Genomic DNA, 23,990 nt, shown 5'->3' with positions numbered 1-23,990 from the left:
AGTTCAATGAACAAGCTAAGCTAAAATTAATTATTGTTATTTTGTACTTTAAAAAGTTATTAAAAGAATTATAAAATATAAATAACTAATCATTATTTAAAAAGTTATAAATTTAAAACAAATGTATACAATTGTATAATAATTAATCATTATTTAAAAAGTTAGAAATATAAATAAAACACTCTTATGTGTTTTATCGTTTAGTTTTCCTTAGCAAATCCTATGCATCGCACGGGTCCCCGTTAGTATATATTAAAACAAAGCAGTCAAGAAATGTTCTCCTCTTTTTTATTTTTTTTATTCCATGTCATTTTTGAAACAACCAATGAGATGCACTTTCCCAATAACCAAAATAATCTCTTCTTCTAAAATATCTCCTAAACTACCTCCCCCACTATCCCCCACTTTCTCCAAAATTATCTCTAATTCCTATTTATCTTCTAAACTATCTCTAATTCCTATTTATCTCTAAAATTATCTCTAATTTAGTAGGGAGTTTCTCTCCTAAATTATCTCTGATTCCTATTTCTCATTTCCCCTACCTTTTATCTATATCTAAAGAAAGTTTGGGTTAAAAATTTAAAAATTATTTAAATGTTCTAACAAAATTATATAATAACTTTAAAATATTTATTAAAAACACAAAAATTAATTTTATATTTTTACAAAATATATTATGAAATTATGTACTAAGAATTTAAATTATGTTTTTTTTTCCAGATTATAAATTTAAATGTTTTTCAAATATTTAATAACATATAATAGCTTTAAATAAATCAAATTAAAGAACAAAAAAATTTAAATATGTTATAGATTATTGAAATATTTATCATAACTAGATTTTAAATAGTTAAAATAACGAAATTATGTAATAAATTTAAAAAAAATCTTCAAAGTAGAAAAATAATTATAACATAATATTGAAATTAATTATAATTTCATATATTATAAAATTAATAATGAAATTATGTAATAATAGTATAAATTATGATTTTATGGATAATTAAATTCAATAAATAGTTAAAATTTTAAAATTTAAATATTTTACATAATATTTAAGTATTGAAATAACTAATTGTTTTAAATAACAAAATACTCAACATAACTACATTTTAAATGGTTAAAATAAAGAAATTATTTAATAAATTTAGAAAATTTCTGAAAAGTAGAAAAATAATTATAACATAATATTTAAATTAATAATAATTTAATATTTTTACATAATATTGTAAATAATTAATTTCACGTATATCAAGTAATAATTCGAGACAATAACTTTCAAAAATTTAATATTTACTAATAATAATTTTAAACTCTTAATCTATATGTATTATATAATTATATATGATAAAATTAATATTTACTGTATTTCAATAATTATTTATTGTTTTTTGTGATAAATGTATTTTCAACAAATTTATTTTGTTTTTTTTATTTAACAGAAAACTTTCAATAATTATTGAAGATTAAATTACTATTATTGAAATTTTAAATTTAACTTATTATATTTTTGTTATAAGTTATTGATTAATATTTATTAGAGATTAAACTATTAGTTGAAATTATACTATTTATTGACTAAGTTAATATATTTTTAGTACTTATTGTATTTTTGTAATTTCTATAATTATTATATTTTTTATTGTCAATATATTTTCAATAATTGTGTATTTTCGCTATAAAGTTTCAATAATTATTGGAGATTAAACTATTGTTATTTATGAGAGACAAGACTATTAATGTAGTTGAAATTATGAGTGTTCATGAGTTGGTTCGGTTCGGTTGTAGGCTATTTGGCCAACCAAATTGACTTGGTCAGGTTAAGGAGTTAGTCAGGTGAAACTGACTAACCTTTTGTGAAAACCGACACACTCAAGTTTTATCAGTTTGGATTGATTTTTTGGTTTGGTCAGTCAATTCAAAAGATTTAAACTTAAAAATTAAATTTAATTCTAAAAAATACAATGCAATTGTGAAAAAATAAATTTAAAAATTAAATTTATGATATAAAACATTTTAGACTAAGAAATATGGAAAATTTCCCACTTTTTCATATTTAAAATATAAAATATTAATATATATCCATGGTTAGGTCATTCAATTTTGGTAGGTTTACAAATGGCCAAAGTGAAACTGATCCAACTTGGTCGAATTAGGAAATTTTTGAAATTATTTATAATTTCAAATTTTTATTTATTTTAAATAAATTTATTTAAAAAACTACTATTATTTGAAAAAATTTTGGGGATTTGGGTCCCCTACAAGGAACCCATCCCCATCGGGGATCAGGGATGGGGGTTAATTTTAGAATTGGAGTCAGGGATGGGGAATATGATCCCCTCCCCGAACCCACCCTTTTGCCATTCCTACATACCTTATAGTTTTACATATTTACTTAAACCAACCTCATAATTTTCATTTTACTAAAACATCCCATATATTTTACAAATTTTTTACTTAATCAACATTTCATTAAGAAGTATTTGTTTTGTCATTAGGCCCATGATTTTTTATTCAAAAAAGACCCTAACACTTTTTTCGTATAGAAAACAAAAGTGACCAAATATAGTCAACAGAGTGGTTGCCTGTGTCTTATTAAGGGCAAAAAATGTATTTTTATTTTTATTTTCTTTTGATTAAGTTTATTTAAATGAACAATAGGGTCAACATTGTCATCTAATGGAAGATTGATTAAATCCATTGCAAATTATAAGTGGTGTTTTAGTAAAATTCTAACTATAGGGTATATTTTAGTAAATCCATGAAACTATAAGGGGTATTTTAGTAAATGACCCTTTCTATTATTTAGCTTTCACATAATAAATCCTGTGCATCGAATGGGTCCCCGCTAGTAGTTTATTAAGGTTTAGTTTTCCAAATCAAACAATATTTGGGGAATAAGAGGAATTCAATGTTTCCTATATATTCATGGCATCTTCCATTATTGTTAAATAATCTATTCTTAAATAATAATCTATTGTTAAATAATCCATTAGCTATGAAAATTATTAAAAATTTCTAAAAAATATTCTACCAAAAATTAGTAAACAATCCATTATTTAATAATTGTTGGTTATTATTAAATGTTCATAACTTCAACGTTTAGCGTAATTTACATTAATCATTATAATTTAATAAATTTTCATTAAATTTTTACAATAATAATTTATTGATAAAAAATATTGCTAATTATCGTAATTTATTAATTTCTGCAAAATTAATAATTATAGTTAACAATTATTTAATAATTTAGGGAATTCTTTAAATAATAATCCATAATTTTTAAACATGTAATTAAAAATTAAGAAATGAATCAATGAAAAACATTTTCTCCAAAACTATTTAAATAATAATCCACTATTATTATTATTATTATTATTATTATTATTATTATTATTCAAATAAATAATTATTAAAATAATTAGGAATATTAAATTAGGGAATCAATCTATCAAAAATTGCTTTAAAATTATTAAAATAACAATCCATTACTGTTATTTCAATAAATAATTATTAATTTAGAAAAATTATTAAGTCAATTCACACCAATATAGACCACTTGCTTGACTTCTATTATACCTGGTTTTACATTAATGAACAACAAATGGTTTACTTTTAATTAAAATAATTAAATAATTTATTAAGTTACCATAATTACATTAATTTATTATAATTATATTTACTTTGATTAAAAGTAAATAATTTAGGCTTAAAAAGTAAATAATTTACATTAATTTATTGTTATTTTAAATAATTAATTTACTATACATTACAACTAATCAATAGAAATTTCAATATTTTTTGAAAATTATCATAAAATATTATAATTTATTGTTAGTTAATTAGTTATAGAAAATTATTAGAAGGGCAAATTTCTTAAAGTACCCAAGTTTTCTGATAATTAACATCATTGTTGTGAGCATCGGGAAACAATTCACTTGGGCTGGGAATGGAGTCGCCACCCATCAGATCAGGAAATGGAGGTGATAGAATCTCCGAGAATGGTATCAAATCAATTTGGTTCAAAAGTGACTCCAAAGACCGAGGCACCGACTAAACCAATTTGGGTAAGACTTGGATGGGAGAGGGAAGGGGTTAGGCACCCCTCTATTGGGTCGAAAGGTGGGGCCCACATGGGATACTAATAACCAAACATGAAATTGAACAATTATTTAACCAAAAATGATGATAAAGAAAGCCAATCACAAAAATAAGCCAACATTAAGTATATTTTACCTATTTTTATTTGTCTATTTTTTTTTTATTTTTTTTATTTTTATATTCATTAATTGTTCAAATTTTTTTAATTAAACATTTTTTATTATTTTTTTTTCAATTTTCAATTTTAATTTTTTATTATTACATCTTTATATTCTTTTTTGTATTTTCTCTCTTGTTTTTTTACCAATTATTTACTTATTTATTTTCTTTACTTTCTTATGGAACCCTATTGATGTATTTGTTCACAATTACCTTCCTTTCCCTACCTTTTCCTTCAAACCAAACATAGCCTTACGAGAAGATTTCCGGTTATCAATATATCATTAACATAAATTATCATATAAATTCTCACGTTCCCTCTGCAGTAAATAAATAATGATGGATCTGCTGTAGGGGTTTGGAATCCAATGTGAAGTAGCCAAGAAGTAAGTCTAGCATACTAGGCCAACGGTGCTTGCCTAAGCCCATATATGCAATTTGCACACATGAGATCCATACTTTGGGTGTTCAAACTTCAAAGCCTTTAGGTTGCTCGACATATATTTCTTGTTTTATATATCCATTTAAAAAGGCAATATCAAAATCTAATTGCTGAATACACCATTTTTGAGAATGATGTAGAGCTAGTTGTAACCAATTTCACAACTGGGCTGAATGTAGCATCAAAATCATTTGTAGGTATTTGTGAAAAACCATGAGCCACTAAGCGAGCCTTACATCTGTCCATTGTCCCATCAACTTTCCTTTTTACCTTTTTACTTTGTAAGGGACTAGAATCCATGTTCTGTTTTTGAGCAGGGCATTATATAGCATTTCCATTGCCAGTGAGAATGTTAAGAAGTGGGCTCTAAAACATGAGTTTGTGCATCAGATGAAAAAATTGAGGTAGTGGGTATTTCACACTTACGTAGGCCCCAGGTGGTAGAGAGCCCCGTCCATCGACCTAGTGACCATGGGAATTGGGATGAGTATGAGTGCTTATGGGTGGAGGAACGGGCTGAGTTATATCCAGAAGCTCTTGAATAAGACGTCTACCCCTAACCCTAAGAAGAGATGGTGAATTGATAGTGGGGCTGGAATGTCCATTAGGCCCATTATCACTCGGTAGTGAATAGTGATGTATCATCTTCATTTGTTGAATCAGATCTGCTGTGGATGGTGTTGGGCCTGAAATTGGTCGAGTAATGTCCACCATTTTGTATGGAAGAGGAACTTCTCTGTGAAGTCTAAAATCCCATGAAATACTTTTCATAAAAAAAAACACATGTTTGCATATGTATTCATGTCCAAAAGTTGGATGAAAGAATCTGGAATTGAATTTGTTCATGTTGTAAGGTCGCAAAAAGGGATGACATATGCACCCAAATACTTTCAGCATTCTGTAGTCTGCAATGATACCAAATAACTTTTCAAAAAGTGAAACACCATGCAAAATCGGATTGGACAGTTTATTAATTAAAAACATAGCAGTGAGGAAAGTAGGTGGCTAGTAAAGATAGTGTGGATTCAATGATAGCACCGTGTTTTCTTTCCAATATTGTCCCATTCTTCTCATGGGTGTAAAGCCAAGCAAGTCTATGAGAAACTCCATGTTCATTAAGGAAAAGTAGAAAGTTTTTCTGTACACTCCTCCCCAATCTGATTGAAACATTTTTATTTTGGTCCCAAGAAAGGTTTTAACATGTAATTTAAAATTGAGAAAAATATCATGGACCTCTGATTTATTACACATGGGAAATAACTAAAAGAATTTACTAAAATCATCAACAAAAACTACATAATACTTGAAACCATTATTTGACTTTACTGGGTTTGAGCCTTAAACATCTGAAAACACCTTTTGACTACACTGATAGACTTAACAAACCACTTGACTATCAAATTGACCAACATAAGGTAAATCAAACTTTGACAAAACTGACCTCACTACCTCAAGAGTTGGATGTCCAAGCCTGCCATTCCAAACCTCAATTGAAACTTGTTCACCAACTAGTGTTGTAGGAGACTTATCCAACAAACTACTGCTAACTTGAAGTTGATATAAACCATCTCTACTAGGCCCTTGTACAACTATTCTCCCCATGTAATCTTTAAAGAGAAAGAAATTCTGATGAAATTCAAAATATATATACATCATTATCATATATAAATTTGCTAATAGATAACAAATTTTTGGTGATCCTTATTGGAGCATGAAACATATCATTCAATTTGAATCCAGACTGAGAAGAATATAAAATTGACGTCCCAACATGCATAGTTTGCACATTTAATCCATTAACAAACCTTGGTTATTAATCAACTTTGAAGATCGTCAACACCTGGATTGCACAAGTGTTTGGATACCAGGTGGGATCAAATGTAGTTGAAACTCCGTGTGAAACTCTGCTTTTAAAATCAAGGGGATCGCTTTCATCATTATTTAAAGAATAGTCAAACCAGCATTTGCACTTGGATACCATGTGGCCGGGCTTGTTGCAGACTTGACAAAACACAATGAAACCATTGCCACGTTTGATTTCCCTCACCTCGACCAGATGTATAGGTTCGGTTCTGTTGAAAACTTTGACCTTTATTCTTTAAGTTGGCCACATTAGCAAATGGCTGAACAGGTTCAACGGTATGGGTGGGTACCACGTGGATCAAGCCATAGACTTGGCCTTATATTCAAGCCCGAGGCCACAAAGGATATAAATGACAAGATCCTCATGCGACATGGTTTCAACTACATCAGCTAAACTATTAGCAATAGACTTGGCCTTATGGACATATTGTGTAATGGTAAGCGTACCTTCCTTAAGAGTAAATTTGATGCTGGAGTTGCAGCTTCCTTGAACGACACACATTGTAGAATAGAATTTCTTCATAAGAGGATCGCAGACCAACAACTTGTCCCATAGTGGTTTCGGTCAAGGAAGAGATGAGTCAGCTGAGAACAATTTGATCCAACTGGAATTAAGTAGTTTTTTTTTTTTTGTCAATTCGATCGACAGGTAGTGTGTCATGCACGTTCGGTAACTGAGGAAGAGAATTATTGGAATCATCAGAGTCAAGATCACCGGGAGGAAGCAATGAGTGAAGGCTTTGATACTGTGTGTCATGCACTTTTCTTTGGGAACTATTTGAAAAAATAAGAAATCTAATAAAGAAATAAAAAAGTATTTAACCAAATACAAAGTAAAAGAGACAAAGGGTTAAAGTAGACAACAAATTGAAACAAAAATAAGAATTTTATTTCATTTAAATTTGAATAATACAAATCATGCAATGGTTGGATGAATAAAATATGGAAAATAGAATGAATTGAGAAAACATAAAAGAAATACTATATAGTTACAAATTGAAAATAACAAATTACATTATTAAAAAAATATCAAGTAATTTAAATAAAATTAAAACAAAATTTACAATAATTTGAAAATATACTATACAACTATTGAGTATACAAAAAATATTGACTTCATCATATTCTTTAAGTTCCACCTGGATCATCTGCTTCAGGTGAAACATCAGGTGTAGTGTTATGCCCTCTTCTGTCTTGTAATCTATCATTAGCATTCAATCAATCTTTAAAGTAGATGCACATCTCAAAACTTTTATCATTCATGTAGCTTTTCTTGTCGTCCAACACCCTAGTACATGTATTAAAACAAGACTTCAATGGAACTGTAGACACTAGAGGGATTAGTAGATCACATGCCATGGCAGCAAGAATTAGATATATTTTTTTTTATGTTTACTCCACCAAGCTAAAATATTAAAGTTATTCATTTCATCCGAGGTGAAGGAATCACCTAAACTAGAAAAGTTTGCTTATAAAAAAAAATTAAGTTCAGTAAATGAACTTGCTAATGAAAAGACAATAGATTTCTGCCTCCTACTTATTAGATGCCAAAATTTTTCTTTTCCACTCCCAGAACTAGTGTTAGAAGTGGAAGATACACTTGCACAAGTTGTTGATCACTTGTACCCTGTTATTTCAGTTTCATATAAACTATACATTTCAAATAATAAATTATTAATATCTTCTTTTTTATTTCCAATTTCAATATTCACATTTTCACAATAGGTTTCAATTAAAATATCTAAACCATCTTTCCTAATCCTAGGATCTAATACTGTAGCTAAGCAATAAAGAGGAGAAATGTTCTCCCAATATTTTTTATATCTATTTTCCATTATTTAAACAATACTTTTAAATTGTGAATTGTTTCTATATTTTGCAAAACAATCACTAATCATCATTAATTGATAACCTAAATTACAACTAGTTGGGTAATAAACACCTGATAATTCAATAGTTCATCATAAAAATGTTTTAAGAAATCTTTTCTACAATATGTCATTTCCTATTCTTCATCAGTTATAATATCATTTGACATTTTTACATTATAAAAATCATTAATAATTTGTTTTTAAGAAATACAACTTTCTAGCATAGCATAGGTAAAATTTCGTCTATGTTTAACATCTAATACAAAATGTTTATATTTTAAACCATAATTTTGACATAAATATTTCAATTCTTTTTTTTCTTGCTCCATAACTTTTAATATATATAATATAATTTTTAATTTTAGAATAAATATGATTAAAAATAATATTTAAAGCATCCTGAGTATATACGTTTAAGATGTGACATGCACATTTAATATGAAATAATTTACCATTTAAAAATGGTTTTAATTAAGATTTTAAAATATTTATTGTTAAATCATTATTACTAGCATTATCAAAACTAATATAAAATAGTTTATTGTCAATTCCATAAGCATATAAAATATTTAAAATACTTGTAGCAATAGTTGGGTTAGTATGTGTCCATACAAACCTAGTAAAACTTAAAATTCTTTTTTGTAAAAGTTAATATCCATCAATAAAGTGATTGGTAACACAAATATAACTTATATTAAATTTAGAAGTCCAAAAACTCTAGAATTAAGACTTGATAAAAATATAAATTAAATTCTGTTTATATGAACAAAAAGTTTTTAAATCATTCGATCTAATAGTATTCCTAGAAACTTTTTTAAATTGTAGATCTATAGAATTATGTAAAAATCTTTCAAATTTAGTATCTTCAACTAACAAAAATGGTTGTTCAACATGCACACTTAATATACTTTGCTAATTCTTGTCTCATTTCTTCTTAAGAATATTTAAAAGTACCAAAAACCACATTCTCAATTTGTGTTTGTGTTGTTTCTTTCCATTCTTCTTCTTTTTCTTCATTCTCATGGGTGACCAAATGTCCACCCAAGTGGCCAGTACCACCCTTGCTACAGTAGCTAAAGTATTTCTTACATGTTTGGCAAATGACTCTTTTTCCCTTCCCCTCAACCTCCTCTACTTTTAAATATTTTCCAAAGTAGAATAATCAACCTAGTGGCCTTCTTTTTTCTTTCCCTTAGTATCACTATCAGTACTAGGGGTGGAAATTCTGTCAATATCAATAGCATCCATATCGGTGCTAACACTATCGTGTTGTGACTGAATATTGTCGACATTGATCATGTTGATGTTAGGGAATTGGTTTCAAGAGAAGCCTACCATTTTTTAAATTTCTAAAAAACAAAAATTAATTTAATTGTACTAACTCTCGGATTGCCAGTTTGGAATCTCAATTTGATTTCTACGGTTGAAGCCTTCAAGCCTCCCAAATTGTTAACTTGAGATACTTGAGCAAGCCTTCTTTTTGTTGAAAATTCAATAAAGCTGAAAATTAGAGAGTAGAGTGTAGAGAGAGAGAGAGAGTATGAGAATCAAAGAATGTATGAGAGATTGAGACTTGATAGAGTATGAGAACTTGAGAAGAGAATTGTTGAATTGGTGTGATGAGAATGGCGGAGGATAGGGCTATTAATAAGAATTGAAAATAATTCAATTGCCCAAAATACCCTAAAAACTAGTCGTTTTGTAATTGTTAAGAGGGGTATTTTGGTCAGTATAAAGTTATTTATCACTTTACCTAAATGCCCCTAAACTAGTAATTATATAGCTATTGGAGGGGCATTGCTATCATTTTTTCTCCCCTCAAAGCCAAAATACATAAACACCCCTTATATAGTTGTTGGGGGTATTTTTGTAAAAGAACCCCAAAAAGCTTAAATTAGCCATTGGGAAGGGTACCCCAATAGCTAGTTCATTGGGCGGGCCTAGCTGTGTCGTGCTACGGGTTAGGTTGTTCAGGCATGCGGGCTGTGGGCGGTACAGCACGCCTGTGGGCATGAAACCCCTAGCCTAATACGACCTGCATTTTTCATGTCGGGCCAGCCAAAAGTCATGCCCCAAGTGACACAACCCAATTTACAACTGTAGAATCAGGGTATATCCAAATCCGATCCAACACTATTCATGTCAGATCGGATCCGATTTGAAGATCCAATTGGATCTAATAAGCCTTGATTTGAATTTGAATCCTATCGGTAAGTTCGATCTTTGAATCTGATCCGATCCGACTTGTTTTCTTTAAAATTAATAAATTATTAAAAGAAAAATAAAATATACCAATTTAAGTAAAGAAAAAACAAAAAATATAGATTTTTTTATATTATTTTCATCATATATATACATGTTTTTTATAAAAAATAAATAATATAACAAATTTATAAAAGTTCAATATAAATAATATATTTATAAATAAATAAATAACATATATATATATATTATATTTATATTTATAAATATATAACATATATCGGATCAAATCTTCTCGAATTGGATAGGGGTGATCCAAATGCAATCTGATTTCTGATCATAGAGTTTGGATTACAACCAATAACTTAGAGAGGATGAATTACAACCACTCGTAGCTTCAAACTCTAATGTGAGTAAGTTGATGCGGTATTCTCTAATAAGGTGAGACTTGCAACGAGAAAGCTGAATGCTGAATGTGAAACAACAAGAGTGGCCAAAGAAAAAGAGACACACACATCCCACATACAATGAATACATTAGCAAACCGTGATTAGTTGTTGAATGACACTTCTGGTGGTATTGCAACGGCAGATGGGCTTTTATAAATTTTAAACGGGTTAGATGACATTGACATGTAACTTTCACTAAGGTAGGGTATGTTTAAATCTAGTGGGTGAGACCCTAAAACATATTTAAGTCAAAGTTTCAACCCTCCTAAACAGGTAGGAGTTCACTTGTCTACCAAAAAAAGTGATAACTAGCTCCTCTCTTACTCATCCAATGCTCTTCAAATCTTTCTCCTTTTTTTTAAATAAAATCCCACAATTTCAAAGACGGATCCAATGTAAAAGCATTGAGCATACATGGCAGTGTTTTTCTTTTATTTACTTTTACTTTTTCTAAAGAAACAATACTTGTCTTCACATTGAAAAAAGAAAGGAACCGATACTTGTCTTGTTATTAAAACAAGAAATATTTCTTATCGGCAAATAAGAAATTGATACTCTTCAACAAGCTAATAAATACCCTCCCATGAGGTTATACAGTCTCTTATTGCGGTTGTTGAAGATCCTTGTCATCTATGTTCTAGCAGCCGTAGCAGGTACACCTCTCTTCCACATTTTATTGTATATATACGACCTTACTCAGCATCCGTTGCCCCCCACCCCCCCTCTCGTTGATAGATTTTCTATTTTTGTAAATGCAAATGCATTTTATATATATATATATATATATATTAAATCTGTAGAATAATTTAGTTGTAATGGTATTTATTCATTCCTTTCGTTTCCCCTTGTGAAGTTGCATGTGTCAAGTTAGATAGAAAGAAGAATATTAAATCAATCAAAAGAGAATGGGACTACGATGTGGTACAATTAAGACCTCGTTCTTTTGTCAGGCACATAGTTATTGGGATTCTTTTGTAAGAAATATTATCAAGATTAAAAAGACAATTTTACCAAACAACCCCAACTTGTATATGCTGATAGAAACATTTTAGTCTTATAATAGTATGGCCAATAATTCTTTTGCCTTATTTACTTGGAAAATAAAAGAACATGAATAAATGCATTTATCCAGATAAATATTTTTTAGAAAACACTTACTCGAATAAATGCATTTATCCAAATAAATAATTTACCGAAAAACGAACAGGGCCTAAGTGATTTATCCACTTAGCAGAAGAAGAGTAACACTTATCAAAAGAAGTAATTTACCCAAGGGAAATACACTTTCAGTGATTCCTTCCCTACAAAAAATAAAAAAAAAAATGCAAGATTGACCAACTTTGCCCCCATCCATCTACCCTCTCTCTCTCTCTCTCTCTCTCTCTTTTGAACAAACAAATATTGTATAATCAGCGAAAACAGAAGAAGAAAATTCACTAGATCTGAACATGACAAAGTAGAAGAAACTCCAAGAAAAAAACAAACCAAACAAAGGGGGCTATTGAAGACTTGACAAGAAAAAGGGGCTTCTAATACAAACCTTGGATTTTATATGCTAACCAATAAACTCTGTGTGATAGGTGTCTATGACTTAGGGCTTGTTCATTTCCTCTTAACTCTTATATCTTAAGAGGAATCTTACAATTTTAACAGTAAAATGGGTGTTATTATTATTATTATTATTACTGATTACATGGAATATAGCTACTGTACTTTAGCTACGGTCGTAAACAACCGTAGCTAAAACATGGAATATAGCCACGCACTGCTTCATGTCCGTGGCAAAATGATGAACTTTAGCTACGGACATTTTCTGTAGTTAAAAGCTCTTCGTTCGTAGCTAAAAGATACTTATAGCCACGGTTTTAAAGTTTCCGTCACTATAAGTTACAAAAGTAGAATTAGACCTATAACCACGGTCGTTTTGTTTGTAGCTAAAGCTCTTTATTTGTGGGTAAAAGCTACTTATAACTATAGCCACAGATAATAGTTATCCGTGGCTAGAAATTGATTAGAAAATATTATAAAACAATAAGTATATTAAGAATTAATAAACTAATAAATATTTAATAAACAGATAAAAATTAATAAGCAACTAAATATTTATTAAAATAATATTTAATAATTAAGGATTTCTATTAATAATAATCAAACTATCAAATAATTTATTAATAATTTCATAAGTACATTAATAAAAAGATAGTAATTTATAAAATATAAATAAATAAACATTGATTATTGTTTAATTAATTAAAACTAATCATAAAAAAATTAATTTAATTATTTAAACAAAATAATAATTTAAATAAATTAATAATAGTTAATTATCAATGAAAAATAATATTGACAATTAAACTAAATTATTTAATTTCATAAAAAATTATTTATAAAGTAATAGTATAGTAATTATTAATTAAATAATTAATAAATGAATACTTAATTAATTAATAATTGTATGTGCTTCATGGACCAAAGGCACCTTGGCTCACCCATTTTACCAAGAAATTAAACCCGTTTTTCCTCAAAATGTAATTTTTAGCTTTTTTATTTATAAAAGATGAAAAACTAAAAAGAGTTATAAATAAGATCTATATATATTATTTATTCTATATATTTCAAAACTATATTATTTATTCAATATAATAAAACATATACACACTACCAATGCTTAAAAAGGTGAACCAAACCGGCTAGCTAGTCGGTCTATATACTAGTTCGATCCTACCACTAACCTTGTTCTCTTAAAAAAAAGGGGCCAAAACTGTACACCTAGCGGGTCCAACTTAAGAACCAATGAATCAGTCCTGGTTTTGTGTAACTACTAATCAATTTTCTCACTTTTTTAATTACTTTGAATTTATCTTGTATGTAAACTTTTATTTTAATTATACTCTGAATGCACCTTACCTTGCTATATTTGCGGAAAAAAACACCTGTTTTTTGGCATCAAATCCTAACTTTTTATATTAAAATTTTCAAGGTAGAATAAAAGATATATGTTATAATAGACTTTGAATTTATGGATTTAATTTATTTTAAATGGATAATAAATCAATAAAAAGTATTTTCCACACAACCCGCTCTTAATTTATATTAATTTATTCTATAATCAAAAATTATTGAATCAAATATTACATTAATTGGGAAAGAACCGAACCGGCATAATCAGTTTGGTTCGGTTCAGTTAAGTCTGGCAAAACCAACCCATTGACAACCCCAAGTGAGAGGGGTTTTGTTCTATTCGAAACCCTCTTCTGCTCTTCGTCTTTACGGTCTGCTCTCCCTCTCCCTCTCCCTCTCCCGCTCTTTGTCTTTCCTCTCACTCTCAGTCTCACTACGCTGACCCCCGAAGTCGCCATTCGCAACACTGGCCATCGTAGTGGCTTAGCCCTATTAATCGAGCCCTATCTCAGCCTCTCTCATTCTCATTTCTCACTTAGCACTACCACCGCTGTTCATTGATCTGGCCACCCATTCATAGCCCTCGACCGCTCCGACCACCCATTCGGCATTGTCTAAGCAATTGTCTTGTCGTTTACTCACTGTTAAGGACTGGAGTTCGGCAGCTGATAGCGATTCCAGGTCTACCAACGTTTGGTTTAGAACAGGAAGATCGATTCCAGGTCAATAACCTTTCATGTAGCGTGTGAAGAAACCCATCTGTGTTTCTTTTTGTTTTTTCTGCAATTTTTCCTGTCTAATATGTTGTATTTTTTATAGATTATCTGTTTTTTTTCTTCGATTTCAATCATCTTCTCACAAAACCTCAAACTGTCATTTGTTCAGAAGCCACTTAAGAGTCTAATGAGAAGCTACACTTGTAATCCCTTTGCTCTCTCCTACTAATAACCATTATCACCTTCATTTTCGCTATTGTTCTTATTTTTAATTTCTTCAATCTAAACCTTCTGCTACTAATGATACTTTTCACAAAATCTGATCAGACGTGATTTGCTCAACATTTCGCCTACTCTAACCGAGGCTGCTGGTGCCATTGTTGATGTAAGTTTCTGTTTTTGGATCTCTACTTCATTCACTTCGACATTGTTTCTTCTTTTTCTAGTTCTGTTCAGATAAATGCAACAACATATTTAGTGGTGCCACCTCAGTTGTACAAGAGTTTTGGGTGTTGAAAAAGAACAAGGTTTCCTAAATGTACACATTTTCATCGACATATTTATTTCTATTCTGATATAGAATACCTATGGGGCGGGAGATTATTGTAAGACTTGGTGATTAAAATGGTACTTGATTTATTTACTTAGGGCTCTGAGGTTGCACAATTCTGAGGCTTATTTTGGCTCTATAGGCCCATATAGCTCTGTCCCAAACAGATTCCACAAAGAAAAATATATTTTTGAAACTTCTGACATACTGAAGCTTAGAAACATACTGAATGATAGAAGGATACACAAGTAAAGGTGTGGTTCAAGTGAAAGAAAGAGAAAAAGAAAAAATGAAAGCTAGTTACTTAATAGAGATATTATCCAAAAGAGAGCAAATAGGCAGAACGGGATTCATGTAACCGGTTGCAAATAGTTATATGAGATGAAAATGGATGGACAAGGAGGATTTGTAGCCATTAGGCTGTCGCAAGTTTCATTTGGCTCAAATTTATATCATCAATAGTATGGAAGGAGCAACACTGTATGGGTAAAACTGGCATGTTTAAAGTGTCTTTTCAATTTAATATATTCAAGAAACAAATGTCTACTGGTGAGTGCCTTAGGTGAACAAGCAGATATTGTCAAGTGTGGATTTGAGATGTTAGTAGGAGGATCGGCCAAGCTAGTAACAACCTGCAAATCCCATTCCAATAATTTGAGATGAAGTTGTACCAAAGGAATGAACAGAATATTAGAAAACCAATATAGAGACAAAATCCAAAAAAACTGCTCAACGTAGAGACAAAATTCACATTTACCAGTCCAGGTATCTGCATAATAAGATTGATTCCAACTTACACAATGTACACGAGGAATAGTCTTCATAAGAAGGCATGGTTTTCACAACAGCTGGATTCACCCATTCCTAAATCTATGCATTTAAATTTCTACAAAAGTTAATCTTTTTTCTCTCTTCCTTTCCACTATAGGCAACTAACCGAACAGCAATGGCTTTCTGATAAGAAAAATACTTGCATATCCCACCTAAGTGGTCTACTTGTTATTGTAATGAAGTACATTTCATTAAAGAAAAATGCTAGTGTTATTAATAAGGAGTGTTGTGGGCCTTATTTCCTTAAATTACAAGAAAAATGATAAAACCAAATAGGGGATGTTTTGCAAATAAATGGGTTATGTGCAATTTAGTTTTGTTATTTTGTGATTAAAGGGGAAGGGTAGGACCAATGAAGCAACCATCAGTCCCCATTACAAAATTGAGTTCCCAGACCTGCTCCTTTGTTCTGAACCTGGTTTAGTTGTTTCCCAAACCATCTTACCTGAACCTGTCTCCCATAGCCTAATGTAACCAGGATGGATGAAGGTTCAGTCATAGCTTTGTTATTGATAAAAAAATGAGTTTAAAATTTCAGAACTAAACAGGGAGTTGAAAGCTCTTGAGGGTATAATGGTGTCCACCACCAAGGAATCTCTTAAAATTAAACTTTGATGGCTGTAGTCTATGCAATCCTGGAATTTTAGGCATTGGAGGAGTTTTCAGAAACCATGAAGGAGGGGTGACTGCTATTATTCAGGACTAATCAAGTAAAAGAAATCAATGGAAGCTGAATAAATTGCAGTACTTTAGGGACTAAAGTTGGGCTAGTCACTTGGGTACAAAAATTTTATAGTGGAAGGTGACTCAAGGACAACCATTAAGTGGCTATGTGAAAACTGTCCAGTTCCATGGAAACAAAGGCACATGGTAATGGAAGCAAGGAATACAGCAAGGAAGCTGAATACTACAGTGGTCTGGTCATGAAGAATGGCAAATTATGTGGTCCAAACCAATTGTTTTAGGAGACTAGAAATAATGAATGGGAGGGTAATGTAATGGAAAGAAAATGAACTACCAATCATGGTTGCCACTAGATATATCCCAAATTGCACTTGGATCTTAAAACAACCAAAATCAGTCATAGGTAAACTTACTAAAATCCTACAATAGTAAATTCTGTGTTGGCACTTGAAAGAGTCAAAGACAAATAATTGAATCAGCAATAGTGATCACTTATCCGTTGTAGATGCAGGGATCTGGTAGATCATTCCAATGGATTGACCCACATGAGTAATTGTAGTAGGCAAACAGCAATCTCGAATCTGTGGTAGCAACCTTATACCATAAATGCCGAAGAAGAGATATCTTCAAGGTGTCTGTATGGTTCTAAATGTGCCAAAATCCAGTCATAAATTATAATCAGAGATCTGACCACCATTGGCAATCCAAACTAACTCATAATCAAACCAACAGTAACAGGAAAACGCTAGCCCAAGTTGGAGATGATGGTTTTAATATTGCTTTTGGTGTGATTGCTGCCTAATAAGGCTGCAAGAGAACAAGTACCTTGCGGACTAACCCCCCCCCCCCCCCTTTTTCTTTTCTTCTTCCGGGAAACCAAAATCTGAAAATGCAAATGGCAATTGGCCCCATCTTTCTCTTTCTCTCTCTCTCTCTCTCATCAGAAGGTTGTACAATGTACGTGGTGTTTAGTTTCCAAGTTCCAACCGTATCCCATTAGAGAAGACTCCCCAAAACCAAAAGTTGTTCCATCAAAACTCAAAAGCAACTTTGCTTCATGCAATTCATCCTGGGCATTTAGTTAGTGTTAGAGCATCTTCCTCAATTATTTGGATTGGAGCAATTGAATTTCTGGGAGCATGGGGCTCAGGTTAGAGCTCAGGTTAGAGCTCAGGTTAGATTTGGTTGTTATAAAATTTGAAGAATTGCTTCATGAGGCCTGAATCTACATTCTACAATTCAAGAGATGGTTGTATAGATTGTCTATTATAGGGTGGCAGGAAAGAATTAAAGTTAGAGACAAAGCAGGTGGTACTAACTGGCACTTCTGATTGATGTATGATTGGGACCCCAAACTCATTGTGTGGTTTCCCTTCCTGAAACAGAGAGTGAAAGCTTTGACTAAGACTTAAGGGAGTGGTGCTGCTCTGCCTCACTACTTTCACTCACTCATCGCTCAAGCGCTCGGGTCAAATCAAAGCACTCGGCTCAAGCGCTTGGGATTGAGTTTCATGTATTTAAGAACCTTGAACTTGTAATAGATTTTAAACACATGGATATATTAAAACACCTTGAGATGCAATTCATTTTTTCATTATAAAATCTTTTATTGGAATTCTGAATTCAAGTTTCATCTTTTATTATGAATTGAATATGTTGTGCTTATATTTGATGCAGGAAAAAAATGCCATCAACCATATATCAACAATTTTAGCTATGAATAGTTAAAAACCGTAGCTATGATTCATGTTTTTTTTGCTAGAGACTACTGAGACCATAGCTATAGGCTCTTATTTTAGCTACGGACAACTTAAGTTCATGGTTATAGTTTTTAACTTTTAGCTACGATCAAAGTAAATTGTAGGTATAGATTCATATTTTTAGCTACGGTCATCTCAAAGCCGTAGCTATAGATCTAAATGTTATAGCTTTGGGCATTTCGAAACCGTACCTATAGAGCAACATTTAACTACGGTTGTAAAACAAACTGTAACTATAGTGTCAAATTTGTAGCCATGGTTAACTAAAAAACCGTAGCTAAAACTTCACATATAATTATTGAATTGGTCTTTAGCCAGACATAAACTGTAGCTATAAATTAGTTTTAGCTACGGATGATAGCATCCGTAGCTATTACCTATAGCCACCGCGACTTTAACTACTGTTTTCTGACTGTAACTAGTCCATAGCTATAAACCTATAGCTACGGTTTTTTGGATTTTTAGCTATGGTTTTGTCCGTAACCAAAGATCATTTTTCTTATTGTGATTGTAGAATAGGATTTGGAAAGAGAGTTCCATACTTCATAAGAGGATCGCAGACCAACTACTTGTCCCATAGTGGTTTCGGTCAAGGAAGAGAAGAGACAACTGAGAACAAGTTGATCCAATTGGAACCACTTTTCATATGCTGGATTGATTACCTTCTTGCTTGAATCATTGGGATCTGGGATTTCCTTGGCAGGAGCAATGCTGGAACCATCAACTATGCCCATTAGTTTGAGTATAGAGGTTGGGGATGAATTATGCTCTCCAAATTAAGTAGTTTTTTTTTTCTCTTCCATAAAAAAGTAGTTTTTTTTTTCAACTCAACCAACAGATAGTGTGTCATGCACATTCGGTAACTGAGGAAGAGAATTGGAATCATCAGAGTGAAGACATGAGTCACCGGGAGGAAGCAATGAGTGAAGGGTTTGATACGTGTGTCATGCACTTTCCTTTGGGAACTATTTGAAAAAATAAGAAATCTAACAAATAAATAAAAGAGTACTTAACCAAATACAAAGTCAAAGAGACAAAGACTCAAAGTAGACAACAAATTGAAAGAAAAATAGGGATTTTATTTCATTTCAATTTGAATAATACAAATCATATAATGGTTGGATGAATAAAAAGTTACATTATTAAAAAATATCAAGTAATTTAAATAAAATTAAAACAAAATTTACAATAATTTGAAAAAATGCTATACAACTATTGAGTATACAAAAAATATTGACTTCATCATGTTCTTTAAGTTCCACCTAGACCTCCATCTCGTCGACTTTGATCATCTACTTCAGGTGAAATATCAAGTGTATTGTTATGCCCAACTTTGTCTTATAATCTATCCTTAGCATCCAACAATCTTTAAAGCAGATGCACATCTCCAAACTTTTATCATTCATGCAGCTTTTCTTGTTGTCCAACACCCTAGTACCTGCACTTAAACAAGATTTCGATGGAACTGTAGTCACTAGGGGTTAGTAGATCACGTGCCATGGCGGTAAGAACTAGATAATTTTTTTCATATTCACTCCATCAAACTAAAATATTAAAATTATTCATTTCTTTTGAGGTGAAGGAATTAACAAAACTATAAAAATTTGCTTGTAAATAAAAACTAAGTTTAGTAAATGAACTTGTTGATGAAAAGGCAGTAGATTTCTGCCTCCAACGTATTAGATGCCAAAATTTTTCTTTTCCACTACTGGAAGTGGTGTCAGAAGTGGAAGATGCACTTGCACAAGGAAATTTCTTGTGCCCTGTTATTTCAGTTTCATACAAACTATACATTTCAATTAATAAATTATTAATATCTTCTTTTTTATTTTCAATTTCAATATTCATATTTTCGCAAAATGTTTCAATTAAAATATCTAAACCATCTTTCCTAATCCAAGGATCTAATATTGTAGCTAAGCAATAAAGAGGAGAAATGTTCTCCCAATATTTTTTATATCAATTTTCCATTATTGCAACTATACTTTTAAATTGTGAATTGTTTTTATATTTTGCAAAACAATCACTAATCATCATTAATTGATAATCTAAATTACAACTATTTGGGTAATAAACACTCGATAATTCAATAGTTCATCATAAAAAATGTTTTAAAGATTTTTTTAACAAATTTATATTTCCTATTCTTAATTATAATATCATTTGGTATTTTTGCATTATAAAAATCAGTAAGAATTTGTTTGTAAGAAATACAATTTTCTAACATAGCATATGTATAATTTGATCTATGTTTGACATATAATACAAAATGTTTATATTTTAAATCATAATTTTGACATAAATATTTAAATTCTTTTTTTCTCTTTTTTTTTCTTGCTCTAGAACTTTTAATATATACAATACAATTTTTAATTTTAGAAATATGATTAGAAATAATATTTAAAGCATCCTAAATATGTAAATTTATGATGTGGCATGCATATCTGATATGAAATAATTTACCATTTAAAAATGGTTTTAATTAATATTTTAAAATATTTATTGCTAAATTATTATTACTAACATCATGTAAATTAATAGAAAATAGTTTATTGTCAATTCCATAATCATGTAAAGTATTTAAAATACTTGTAGTAATAGTTGGGCCAATATGTTGCCATTTAAACCTAGTAAAACTTAAAATTCTTTTTTGTAAAATCTAGTATTCATCAATAAAGTGATCGGTAACACAAATATAACTTATATTAAATTTATAAGTCCATATATTAGAAGTAATTACAACTCTAGAATTAAGATTTGATAAAATATAAATTAAAGTTTGTTATATGAATAAAAAATTATTAAATCATTTGATCTAATAGTATTCCTAGAAACTTTTTAAAATTGTAGATCTATAGAATTATGTAAAAATCTTTCAAGTTTAGTATCTTCAACTAACAAAAATGGTTGTTCAATATGTACCATTAATATATTTTGCTAATTCTTGTCTTTCTTCTCGAGAATATTTAAAAGTGTCAAAAACCCTATGCCCAATTTGTGTTTGTGTTGTTTCTTTCCCATCTTCTTCTTATTTTTCTTCTTCTTCTTCTTCTTCTTCTTTCTCATGGGTGAGCAAATGTCTACCCAAGTAGCAGTACCACCCTTGTTTTAGTAGTTGAAGTTTTTCCTACATTTTTGGCAAATGACTCTTTTTCCCTTCCCCATAACCTCCTCTACTTTAAATACTTTTCAAACTAGGCTAATCAACCTAGTGGCATTCTTTTTCTTTCCCTTAGTATCACTATCAGTACTAGGGGTGAAAATTCCATCAATATCAATAGCATCCATATCGGTTCTAACACTATCATGTTGCGATTGAATATGGTCAGCATTGAACTTGTTGATATTAGGGAATTGGTTTTAGAAGGAGCCAACCATTTTATTAAATTCTAAAAGATAAAAATTAATATAATTGCACTTACTCGGATTGCAAGTTTGGAATCTCAATTTGATTTCAATGATTGAAGCCTCAAAGCCTCCCAAATTGCTAACTTGAGATACTTGAGTAAGCCTTTTTTTTGTTGAAACTTCATTAAAATTAGAGAGTAGAGTGTAGAGAGAGAGAGAGAGTGAGAATCAGAGAATGTATGAGAGATTGAGACTTGAGAGAGTATGAGAACTTGAGAAGAGAATTGTTGAATTTGTGTGATGAGAATGGTAGAGGATAGGGCTATTAATAGGAATTGAAAATAATTTAATTGCCCAAAATACCCTAAAAACCAGTCATTTTTTAGTTGTTAAGAAGGGTATTTTGGTAAGTATAAAGTTATTTATCACTTTACCTAAATGCCCCCAAACTAGCAACTATATAGTTGTTGGAGGGGCATTATTATCATTTTTCTCCCCCAAAGCCAAAATACATGAACACCCCTTACAATTATTGGGGGTATTTTTGTAAAAAACCCTAAAATCTTAAACTAGCCATTGAGAGGGGTACCCCAACAAGTAGTTCGTTGGGCAGACCACGCTTGGTCCATAGGTTGTGTTGTGCTATGGATTGGGTCGTGCAAGCATGCGGGTTGCAGGCGGTACGGCACGCCCGTGGACATGAAACCTCTAGTCTGATACGTCCTACATTTTTTCATGCCAGGCCAGCCAAAAATTGTGCCGCGGATGGCACATCCCATCTTATAGCTCTAGAATCAAGGTATATCCAAATCTGATTCAACACTGTTCTTGTTGGACCGGATTTGATAGGCCTTGGTTTGAATTTGAATCCTATTGGTAAGTCGGATCTTCGGATCTGATCTGATCCAAATTGTTTTCTTTAAAAATTAATAAATTATTAAAAAATAAATAAAATATACCAATTTAAATAAAGAAAAACAAAAAATATAGGTTTTTTTTAATTATCTTCATCAATATATATATATATACATTTTTTATAAAAAAATAAATAATATAATAAATTTATAAAATTCAATATAAATGATATATTTATAAATAAATAAATAACATATATATATATATAGTATGCATATTTATATTTATAAATATATAACATATATTGGATCGGATCTTCTCGAATAGGATAAGGAGTGATCCAAATGCGATCAGATTCTATTATCCGATCCAAAGATCCAAACAAAAGTAATGCAAATTTGACCAAATAAGATCGGATCTCGAATCGAATGATCTGATCCATTTACACCCCTTAGATGATTATCATAGAGTTTGGATTACAACCAATAACTTAGAGAGGATGAATTATAACTGGAAACAAATAGAAAAGGCAGAGTTCTAATGTAACTAGTATCAGTATTACTCGTAGCTTCAAACTCTAATGTGAATGAGTTGATGCGGTGTTCTCTAATAAGGTGAGACTTGCAACGAGAAAGCTGAATGCTGAATGTGAAACATTAGAGTGGCCAAAGCAAAAGAGACACACACATCCCACATACAATGAATACATTAGCAAACCGTGATTAGTTGTTGAATGACAATTATGGTGGTATTGCAAGGGCAGAATTGGGATTTTATAAATTTTAAACGGGTTAGATGACATTGGCATGTAACTTTCAGTAACTTTCGCAAAGGTAGGGTATTTTTAAATCTAGTGGGTAAGACCATAAGACATATTTAAGTCAAAGTTTCAACCCTCCTAAACAGGTAGGGGTTCGCTTGTCTACCAAAAAAAGTGATAACTAGCTCCTCTTCTCTTACCCATCCAATGCTCTTCAAATCTTTCTCCTTTTTTTTTTTCCTTTTTTTTTTGAATTTTTAAAAATAAAATCCCACAATTTCAAAGACGGATCCAATGTAAAAGCATTGAGCATACATGGCGGTGTATTTCTTTTATTTACTTTTACTTTTTCTAAAGAAACAATACTTGTCTTCACATTTAAAAAAGAAAGGAACCGATACTTATCTTGTTATTGAAACTAGAAATACTTCTTAAAGGCAAATAAGAAATTGATACTCCTCAACAGGCTAATAATTTTCTTACTTTACCAAACAACCC

The 23,990-nt window shown here is 30.6% G+C and overlaps 1 protein-coding gene across 42 annotated transcripts in view; it reads left to right on the top strand.

Moving 5' to 3' along the window:
• The first annotated feature begins 14,305 nt into the window (after nt 1–14,305).
• LOC104591030 (ankyrin repeat-containing protein NPR4-like) overlaps nt 14,306–23,990 on the top strand; it is a 32,570-nt gene continuing 22,885 nt past the window's right edge. For 26 of the 42 annotated variants that reach the window (XM_088888265.1, XM_088888253.1, XM_088888245.1 and 23 more), the window contains exons 1-2: nt 14,316–14,710; nt 15,032–15,089. The gene's annotated coding sequence lies outside the window, so the exon portion shown is untranslated. Of the gene's footprint in view, nt 14,711–14,807; nt 14,908–15,031; nt 15,090–23,990 lie in introns of all 42 variants that reach the window. The other 16 variants (XM_088888263.1, XM_088888251.1, XM_088888249.1 and 13 more) reach the window with 7 other exon arrangements.

The sequence above is a fragment of the Nelumbo nucifera genome, chromosome 1 (assembly GCF_055504915.1).
Source record: "Nelumbo nucifera cultivar China Antique chromosome 1, China Antique-T2T, whole genome shotgun sequence".
Taxonomy (NCBI): Eukaryota; Viridiplantae; Streptophyta; class Magnoliopsida; order Proteales; family Nelumbonaceae; genus Nelumbo; species Nelumbo nucifera.
Note: the sequence above shows the minus strand (reverse complement) of the source record. Positions and strands in the feature narration are given on the sequence as shown.